The 10,789-nt window shown below is 43.7% G+C and overlaps 1 protein-coding gene across 1 annotated transcript in view; it reads right to left on the reverse strand.

Annotated features, from left to right (window-relative positions):
- The window catches only part of CMTM4 (CKLF like MARVEL transmembrane domain containing 4), an 81,916-nt gene that overhangs the window by 70,072 nt on the left and 1,055 nt on the right, over positions 1-10,789 (reverse strand). The gene's annotated exons all lie outside the window — the stretch shown is intronic.

Genomic DNA, 10,789 nt, shown 5'->3' on the forward strand with positions numbered 1-10,789 from the left:
GTTTCCAAATACTTAAACAAGCACTATCTTCTCCCCCCGGAGGTGTCACTTTCTGAGCTTGAGCCCTTCTACTTATCAGCCTCTTCTCCAGCCTGCTGCAGCCCTGCTCTAGAGCCATGCTCTTGAGGTCAAAGTTTAAGTTAGCTGACAGGCCGAAGTCATCCCCCTGAGTAGGGGTTCCTGCTCTCTTCCTTTCCACCTCTCCCAGTCTATATCCTTCCTCCTTCCTGGAGCCCTGAGGCCCCACCTTGCTAATGAGCCCAAATCCCATCTCATCTCCCCTTGCTTGTTACTTCTCTTGTACACACGCCTGTTCTCCAGGAATCACCTTATTTTCCAAATAAAAATATCAGGGTATATTGTGAGCACATGGGTACTGTTACATGAATTGCTATAATTTCAACGCTTAGAATACTTTGCAATTTATAGTAAAATAAGTATTTAAAATTTAGGATTATACTTATATATGGTCTGATGAGGCAGCACAGGAAATTGAGACTGTCTGGGAAAGTTTATTATCTGTGATCACTTCTGCTCTATTCTCTAATAAGTTATTTTCCAAAGGAAACCCATGTCATCCTGCAAAAGCGTTTGGGGTTACTTCCAGAAATAAGGATGTGAGAGTCAGTGATAGCAGCTATAGGTTGAAGACCCCATGCTGGTATTTCCAGGCTATTTCAATGGCTCAGGGAAGACCGTTGTGGGGGAAGAAAAAAAAAAAATCAACCCCAGCTTCCATACATATCTCAGTCCTTAATGGGGTAGGCCACACGTGTGGTGCTGCTCAAGTCTGTATAGCATTACTTTAGGCTGGAAAGAGCTCTCTCCCAGGCACCCAGGTATGCATTCATTCCGAGAGAGAAGCATCCTGACACACAGCCCTATCCTTACCTCTAAGCATCTTTTGGAGTGCCATAACCTGGGAAAGATTCTTACTGATTTCCTTTTTGTTTGTTTTTCGAGGCAGGGTCTCACTCTATCGCCCAGGCTGGAGTGCAGTGGTGTAATTTTGGCTCACTGCAATCTCCGCCTCCCAGGTTCAAGCGATTCTTGTGCCTCAGCCTCCTGAGTAGCTGGGACTACAGGCATGCACTGGACAATTTTTTGTATTTTTAGTAGAGATGTTGTTTCACCACGTTACCCAGGCTGGTCTCAAACTCCTGAGCTCAGGCTATCTGTCCACCTTGGCCTCCCGAAGTGCTAGGATTACAGGCATGAGCCACCGTGCCTGGCCTAATTTCTAATTAAGAACAAAGTTCCAGAGCCGGGCACGGTGGCTCATGCCTGTAATCCCAGCATTTTAGGAGGCCGAGGCGGGCAGATCACGAGGTCAAGCGATCGAGACCATCCTGGCCAACATGGTGAAACCCCATCTGTACTAAAAATATAAAAGTTAGCTGGGCGTGGTGGCACATGCCTGTAGTCCCAGTTACTCAGGGAGTCTGAGGCAGAAGAATCACTTGAATCCAGGAGGTGGAGGTTGCAGAGAGCCGAGATTGCACCACTGCACTCCAGCCTGGGTGACAGAGTGAGACTCTGTCTCAAAAAAAAAGAACAAAGTTCCTCCAAAGTTGTGCAGAAAGAATTAACTTAGCCCTGTAGTCCAGAGGAGCCATTAAGACTTACAGAGGTCACCATTTCCCAGTTGTCTGTACTTGTGGGTAAGCACACTGGGAAACCTGGAATAAACTGAGACCTTCAGATATGTTGTGGGGGAAAATGTCAACCAACTCTGTATGTTTTTTTTTTTTTTTGGAATGTTCAGAAACGTGGTGGTCTTGTCCTCTGATGTAGTAAAAGCAATTTACTGAAATTTAACCAAAAATAATAATTCGAAAGAAGAATCCAGGCTACACCCATGAGGACATTTATTGACGCATCTTCCTAATAGCAAAAAACTAGAAACCGTAATCACCAGACTTTGCCACAGGGGATCATATGTAGCCTTTAGAAAGGAACAAAATCCCAAGTTCTTTTCATTTGAGTCTGTCCTAATACGATGATTATTTTTCTAATTTCTAATTTTCTTTAATGTTACAACATTTTCACTAACAAAATGAGGGTAAATTTCTTTCAAATGGAAGAAGTTTTCTATTAGCATCAACAAATTTATTAAGCACCCACTACTGTGTAGAATGCTTGTTTTTTTACAGAAAAGTGCATTTTAAAACAATTTAAGCTTCAAGTTTGTCCAAGTGGTCTGTATTATTTAAATCATTCTTCCCAAGGGCCTCCAAATTACAAAGAAAGTCATGAAAAGTTAAAGATTACAGTCAGTATATGAGCTTTAAGGCTATACTAAGGTAGAGCTAGTAACATCTACTATTTTAGTAATTTTTGAATAGAAGGTACTTGCATGTGGTATAAAATTCAAGGGCTGGGAGCAGTGGCTCACGCCTACAAACCTAGGACTTTGAGAGCTGAAGGCAAGAGGATCGCTTTAGCCCAGGAGTTTGTGACCAGCCTAGGCAACATAGAGAGACCCTGTCTCAAAAACAAAATAAAATAAAATACAAAAGGTACAAATAGTTATACAGCAGAAAATGTCTCCCTGCTACCCTGGCCCTCAGCCACCCAGTTCCCCATCTTGTATCATTCCAGAGATATTCTGTATCACCATCAGTCTGTTCAGGTTGCTATAACCAATTACCGTAAAATAGGTAATTTATAAACAGAAATTTATTGCTCATAGTTCTGGAGACTAGAAAGTACAAGATCCAGGTGCCAGCAGATTCAGTATCTGAGTGAGGGCCCATTCTTCACAGATGGCACTTTCTATGTGTCCTCACATGGCAGAATGAGCAAGGATCCTCCCTTCAACCTCTTTTAAAAGGGCACTAATCCCATTGACGAGGGCTAAGCCCTCATGACTTAATTACTTCCCAAAAAGCTCCACCTCTTAATACTATCACACTGGGTGTTAGGTTACAACATCTGAATTTTGGGGAAATACCAACATTCAGACCATAGCAACCTCCAACAGGCTTTGATGACGTGGTGTCTTGAGACGCTGAGCTAGGAAGCATGGTGGGTTCACCAGCACCATAGTACTACCATTATCCCCAACTTAAAATCCCCAAGTGAGAGACCTGCAGGAGATCTGCTTGTTGCCTGAGTGAACAAGTAACTTGCCAAAAGTCTCAAGGCCAATAAGAGATACAAAGTCCATCATCCTCTCAGAAACACTCCCCTCCACACACACACACACACACACACACACACACACACACACACACACACATTCTACCCTAAACAAGGGTGACTTCATGTCCTGTTGTTCTTTCTCCCTGGAACATACCTCCATCAACCACCACTAGGCCTTTGCCTGGCTAACTTGACTTTCCATATAAAGTTTAGAATCAGCATTCTTCTATCTACAAAAAAATCTTGCTAGGATTTTGGGATTTTATTAAACCTATAGATCATTTGTGGAGAACTAATATTTTAACTATATTGAGTTTTCCAATCCCAATGAACACAGAATGCCTGTCCACTTATTTTGGTCATCTTTGATTTCTTTCTTCAGTGTTTTGTAGTTTTCACTGAGCAGATCCTATACGTGTTTTGTGAGATTTATATCTAAGAATTTCATTCTTTTCGGTGCTGTTATAACTGATGCTGGTTTTTTGTTTTAATTTCCAATGATTTATTGCTAGGATGTAAAAATACTACTGATTATTGTATGTTGACTTTATATCCTGTAACCTTGCTAACTCACTTAGTTCTAGGAGGTTTTTAAATATATTTCCATGTGATTATTTACCTAGATAATCATGCCATATGCAAATAGGAACAGCTTTATTTATTTCCGTTCTGTATGCCTCCTATTAATTTGTTTGCAATGGCTAGGACTCCAGTATCATCTTGAATATGAGTGATGACAGCAGACGTCATTGCCCGCTTCCCATTGTAGGGGGGAAGCATTCATTATTTCCCCACTAAGTATAATGTTAGCTGTAGTTTTTTTGTAGATGCCCTTTTTCAGGTTGAAGAAGTTCCTTTCTCTTCCAAGTTTGCTGACAACATTTATTATGGAAAAGTACTGCATTTTGTCAAAAGTTTTTCTTTCTGCATCAAATGATATAATCATGTGGCTTTGCGTTTTGTTTTGTTTTTGAGAAAGGGTCTCACTCTGTTGCCCAGGCTGGAGTGTAGTGGTACAATCATGGCTCACCGCAGCCTTGACCTCCTGGGCTCAAGCAATTCTCCCACCTTATCCTATAGCTGGGACTACAGGCATGCACAAGCATGCCATGCTAATTTTTGTATTTTTTGTAGAGAAGCAGCTTCACCATGTTACCCAGGCTGGTCTTGAACTCCTGGGCTCAAGCAATCCACCTGCCTCAGCCTCCCAAAGTGCTGGGACTACAGACATAAGCTACTGTGCCTGGCCTGTTATTTTAAGCTGTTAATAGGGTGTACACCTATAACATTTACTTTCAAAAACTACACAAACCTTTTGTTCCTGGGATAAATCACAATTGGTTTGGTGTATTACACTTTCTACATTATGCTGGGTTTTATTTTCTATATGGTATTTTGTTGAGGATTTCTGTGTCTGTGTTCATATGAGGAATATTGGTCTGCAGTATCATTTTCTTGAACAGTTTTTGTGTGGTTTTGTAAAACACATGTACACTCTATACTTAACTTCCTTTAAGGTCGTGGATTATAATTTCACTATTTTTAATCATCAAAAAAACTTAAGAGTAATTGTAACTTTGTTTTTCTGCTAGAACTTATTTGACTCCAAGTCCTTGATCAGGAAGACAACTCCGAAAGATAACAATCTTCCTAAAGGAAAATGGGACTGTTTTACAAGAAGCCACAGAATGGTGGATCTGAGAATCCAACATAGAGAAACCCACTGCTTCATCTACCATTATGCGCTCGTACATGCATGACTTCAGGGCTAAATGGGAGCCAGGAGTACAAAGCAATCTTCAGTAGTAAACAAAACGCAGAACCCTTCAGGGTTTGACCAGGGTCATTGTGTTTCTGCCTGGTCATTTGACCAGCTCTTATTAATCAGGAACCCAGCTGAACCTCAATTGAACCAGCCCCTCCAACAGAACTGAGGGGATGTGGGGCTGATAAACTCAGTGTTATGTCTACAGCCAGTCATTTCTCAAAGTTGCAGCTTTGTAAATGTGGCTATATTTGTGTTGTAGATGATTTCTATAATGTATTACTGCCCCACCCCTGCACATCCTCCAGAGAACAGCAACCAGCCAGGGATTCTGCTGACTGGCTTGAGATTAAAAAAACTAACAAGGTTTCCATCAAATAAAAGATATGCCATTACCCACCCCTGAAGTGCAAATACTCACATTTGTTTTTGAGTTACATAGGAAAGCAACTATCAAACATTAATCTCTTAATTCTTACAATTCTTAAAATGCTCAATCAGTCATTACCACCCATACTGTACAATTGAGGAACCCAGATGTGATGAGACTAAGAGGCATCAAAATCAGCAGAGCTAAAATTTGCATTTAAACATTTCCAGGTCAGGCGCAGTCGCTCACACCTGTAATCCCAGCACTTTAGGAGACCAAAACAGTAGGATTGCTTGAGCCCAGGAGTTCGAGATTAGCCTATAGTTTGAGGCAACATAGCAAGACCTCGTCTCTACAAAAATAAAAAAAATTAGCAGCGCATAGTGGCGCATGCCTGTAGTCCTGGCTATTCAGGAAGCTGAGGCAGGAGGCTCCCTTGAGCCCAGAAGTTCGAGGTTACAGTGAGCTATGATCATGCCACTGCATTCCAGCCTGGGTGACAGAACAAAAATCTGTCTTAAAAAAAAAATTCCTATTACCCATCTTTTGTTATTAAAAAGTCCTACACACGGCCGAGCGCCGTGGCTCAAGCCTATAATCCCAGCACTTTGGGAGGCCGAGACGGGCGGATCACGAGGTCAGGAGATCGAGACCATCCTGGCTAACACGGTGAAACCCCGTCTCTACTAAAAAATACAAAAAACTAGCCCGGCGAGGTGGCGGGCGCCTGTACTCCCAGCTACTCCGGAGGCTGAGGCAGGAGAATGGCGTAAACCCGGGAGGCGGAGCTTGCAGTGAGCTGAGATCCGGCCACTGCACTCACTCCAGCCTGGGCGACAGAGCGAGACTCCGTCTCAAAAAAAAAAAAAAAAAAGGCCTACACAAATACATAGTCAGAAAGTCATCTAGGCATGGGAAGGGCTCAAGAAAGGGATGTGGATCACGTGTGGTGGCTCACGCCTGTAATCCCAGTTTGCGACCAACCTGGGCAACATATAATGAGACTCTGTCTTTATTCATTTAAAAAAAAAAAAAAGGAATTCACACAAGGAGGAAGATAATTTAAATCAGTTCATTCTCCCCAACTAAGAGATACGTACAGGTTTCATTTTGAAAAGATATAGGGCGAGGTAAGTGACTCGTGCCTGTAATCTCAGCACTTTGAGAAGCCGAAGAGGGAGGGCTGCTTGAGCTCACGAGTTCGAAACCGACCTCGGCAACATAGGGAGACCCTGTCGCTACAAAAAATTTTAAAATGAGCCAGGCATAGTGGCACACACCTGTAGTCCCAGCTAGTTGGAGGGCTGAGGTGGAAGGATTGCTTGAGCCCGGGAGGTCGAGGTTGCATTAAGCTATGATTGTACCACTGCACTCCAGTCTGGGCACAGAGCAGGACCTTGTCTCAAAAAGAAAAAGAAAAAAAAGAATCTATGCAACTGCACAGTTTAATTTTTTTGTAATGTTTCAGATTAGCTTTACTATCAAATCACATTCCATTAAAAATACCAATTTAACTTAAATAATAAGGAATTAAACTATCTTTAATTCAAATATATAATTATGTTTTTTGGTAATATTTTCACAAAGTTTCTTTAGAGACAGGCATTGTTAGTACTATGACAGCTAACATTTATTGAACATCAATTAGATGCCTGATACGGTAGGTACTAACTTACACATATTATTTCATTTTCTTAATCCTTTGAGGGAGGTATTGGCAGGCTCATTTTACAGAAAAATCTCAGCCTTAAGGTTGACTATTTATCAAAAGCTGGTTGCTAGCACCTGTGTGAGGTTTGTTTTTTGTTTTTTGTTTTTGAGATGGAGTCTTGCTCTGTCACTCAGGGTGGAGTACAATGACATGATCTCAGCTCACTGCAACCTTTGCCTCCCAGGTTCAAGCTCTTCTCCTGCCTCAGCCTCTGGAGTACCTGGGATTACAGGCACCCGCTACTATGCCCGGCTAATATTTTTGTATTTTTGGAGAGACTGGGTTTCACCGTAGTGTCCAAGCTAGTCTTGAACTCCTGACCTCAAGTGATCCAGCCACCTCGGAATCCCAAAGTGCTGAGATTACAGGTGTGAGCCCGGCCTGTTGCAAGGTTTTTTAACACTGAAAGGATATAGAAAGGTAAGTCTCAAACTTTAATGTACACATGGATCACCTGGGGAATCTTGTTTAAATGCAGGTGACTCGGAAGTTCTGGGGTGAGGCCACTGATTCTGCATTTCTAACAAGCCCTGAGGTGAGGGCAATGCTGCTGGCCGAAGGCCAAACTTGGAATAGCAAGGATCTACTGGTTGCAATAGGCCACAAAAAACACCACAAAAAAGTCTACACGGGGGCTCACGCCTGTAACCCCAACACTTTGGGAGACCAAGGTGGGCAGATCACTTGAGGTTAGGAGTTCAAGACCAGCCTGGCCAATATGGGGAAACCCTGTCTCTACTAAAAATTACAAAACTTAGCTGGGCATGATAGCGGGTGCCTGTAATCCCAGCTACCTGGGAGGCTGAGTCAGGAGAATCGCTTGAACCCAGGAGGTGGAGGCTCCAGTAAGCCAAGATCGTGCCACTGCACTGCAGCCTGGGCAACAGAGCAAGACCCCATTTAAAAAAAAAAAAATCTAAAAAAACTAAATTTATAGTCGGTCGCAGTGGCTCATGCCTATAATCCCAGCACTTTGGGAGGCTGAGGCAGGTGGATCACCTGAGGTCAGAAGTTCGAGACCAGCCTGGCCAACATGGCGAAACCCCGTCTCCACTAAAAATACAAAAATTAGCCAGGCATGGTGGCAGGCGCCAGTAATCCCAGCTACTAGGGAGGCTGAGGCTGGAGAACTGCTTGAACGCAGGAGGCAGAGGTTGCGGTGAGCCGAGATGGCGCCATTGCACTACAGCCTGGGCATCAAGAGCAAAAGTCCGTCTCAAAGAAAAAAAAACGCATACACACAACTAAATTTATTCTTAGACATGGGATCTTGCTATGTTGCCCAAGCTGGAGCACAGTGGCTACTCCCAGGCACCATAATGGTTCCCTGTGACCTTGAACTCTTAGGCTCAAGCAATCTCCCCACCTTAGCTTCCTGGGTTTTAAAAGTCAAATTTTTCTCAAAACCACAGAGTTAGAACTTACTCATATTTCTTGATGGATTCTGAGTTTTGTAACATCTCAGAAGTATCTTCATAATGACTTCTTATTTTCTTTTCCAGTTTAAATTTAGAGTCCAATTTCTTGGAGTTTTGTGGGATTTTTATCAAGGCTGGGAAGCCAACTACACCAAAACCATTTCAAGTTGCCATACCCTTCAAGCGGGTCCCTTTCCTTTACTTGCCCACACATATCCTCTCAGGGTTTAAGTTCTAGAGATTAACAACAGAGTTAGGTGAGATTTTGGGGGCTAGGCCCAAAAGTTCTTCCAGATGAAAAGTACAATTCTAGGCCGGGCATGGTGGCTCACATCTGTAATCCAGGCACACTGGGAGGCCGAGGCAGGCAAATCACCTAAGCTCAGCAGTTTAAGACTAGCCTGGGCAACATAGTGAAACCCCATCTCTACCAAAGATACAAAAAATTAGCTGGGCATGGTGGTGTGCGTCTGTGGTCCCCGCTACTTGGGACGTTGAGATGGGTGGGTCTCTTGAGCCCAGGTGGCAGAGGTTGCAGTGAGCCAAGATTGTGCCACTGCACTCCAGCCTGGGTAACAGACCCAGTGTCAAAAAAAAAAAAAAGAAAGAAAGAAAAAGAAAGAGTGAGAAGAGAGAAAGAAAGAGAGAGGGAGAGAGAGAAGAGAAGAGAAGAGAAGGAAAGAAGAAAAGAACAACGCTACAACAAAACAATACCTTACCAAAAGGTAATGATAAATGCCACCGGCTTCCATCCCTCGACTTAGGTGACAAAGTCCCAGCAATGCAGTAATAACTAACAGTCTACAAACTGTATTTCAGTTATTTTACTAGATTCTTTTAGGGGCAAGTTCTATTTACTTTCAAAATCCCACAGTGCAAACAAAGCAAGGTATTCAACCAAGCCCTGCTCTTTTCTTATTCGTTTCTAATTATCTGTACGGGCTATTGTGCCCATACTCAACTGGCTAGCTGCCTCTTTTAAAAGGCAATTGTAGGCCGAGTGTGATGGCTCATGCTTGTAATCCCAGCACTTTGGGAGGCTGAGGTGGGTGGATCATGAGGTACGGAGTTTGAGACCAGCCTGGCCAACACAGTGAAACCTCATCTCTACTAAAATTACAAAAATTAGCTGGGCGTGGTCGTGGGCCCCTGTAATCCCAGCTACACGGGAGACTGAGGCAGGAGAATCGCTTGAACCCCGGAGGCGGAGGTTGCAGTGAACTGAGACTGTGCCACTGCACTCCAGCCTGGGCGACAGAGCTAGACTCCGTCTCAAAAAAAAAAAAAAGAAAAAAGGCAATTGCACACCTCCCTTCACCTCCTACATTCTCTTTGCTAACAGCAATGCCAAACTACAAAACCAATTCATCTTTGAAAACATTCCAGTTTACCAGATAAGATAAATTTAAAATTCTGAAGAGACAGATAATCTGATCATTTTTCTTTCCATAAAGCCCTTCAAAAATACCCTCCGGCAGTCAGCAGAACAAGCCTTTCACCCAAGAGAGACATAAAACAGCCTATGATTCTGTAATTTACAAACACCAGGACATTTATTTAAAGGGTATCCACACATTATATTATTCCCAAGGAATGCTTATGCACTCAAGTAGGAACAGGAGGACCAGGCCTGGCGCGGTGGCTCATGCCTGTAATCCCAGCACTTTGGGAAACCAAGGAGGGGTGATCGCTTGAGTCCAGTAGTTGGAGACCAGTTTGGGCAACATGGTGAAACCCCATCTCTACCAAAAATACAAAAATTAACCGGGCATGGTGGAACGCGCTTGTAGTCCCAGCTACTCGGGAAGCTAAGGTGAGAAGATTGCTTGAGCCTGGAGGTCGAACCTGCAGTGAGCCACGATCGCACCACTGCACTCCACCCTGGGCGACAGAGACCCGGTCTCAAAAAAGAGAGAGAGAGCATGAACAAGAACAAGTGGCTTCTCTGGCTGAGAAGTCTATAAAGTTTTGAGGCCGGTGGCCTCAGAAGAAGGCCTACCTGTGACAGGGAATGTTGGCGGGGCACACGGGTTTTTCTGAATTAGAGCATGCCCTGTCCACAACAGAACTAAGCAACTGCCCGGAGAGGCATGTTACAAAGCCACAAAGCAGGAACAGAGCTGAGAGGCCCCTGCCCAGAACACCCTGGAAGCCAAAACATAGGACCCTGAGAAATTAGCTCCACTACAGACAAGTCCAACAGAAAGTTCTCTGTTTCTGCTACCTCCAAAACTGGCTGCCCTCCCAGATTTAACTCTGGGTACCAATTGGGCAGTGCCAGCCACCGTGCTGGGTGGTGGATTCCGGGATGCCGAGTCTGTCTTCTTGGTTAGAAGGACAAAAACCTCTGCAGTGTAGAGAACTGTGGGCAGACCTAGGCT

The sequence above is a fragment of the Trachypithecus francoisi genome, unplaced genomic scaffold (genome assembly GCF_009764315.1).
Source record: "Trachypithecus francoisi isolate TF-2019V2 unplaced genomic scaffold, Tfra_2.0 Lachesis_group10, whole genome shotgun sequence".
NCBI lineage: Eukaryota > Metazoa > Chordata > Mammalia > Primates > Cercopithecidae > Trachypithecus > Trachypithecus francoisi.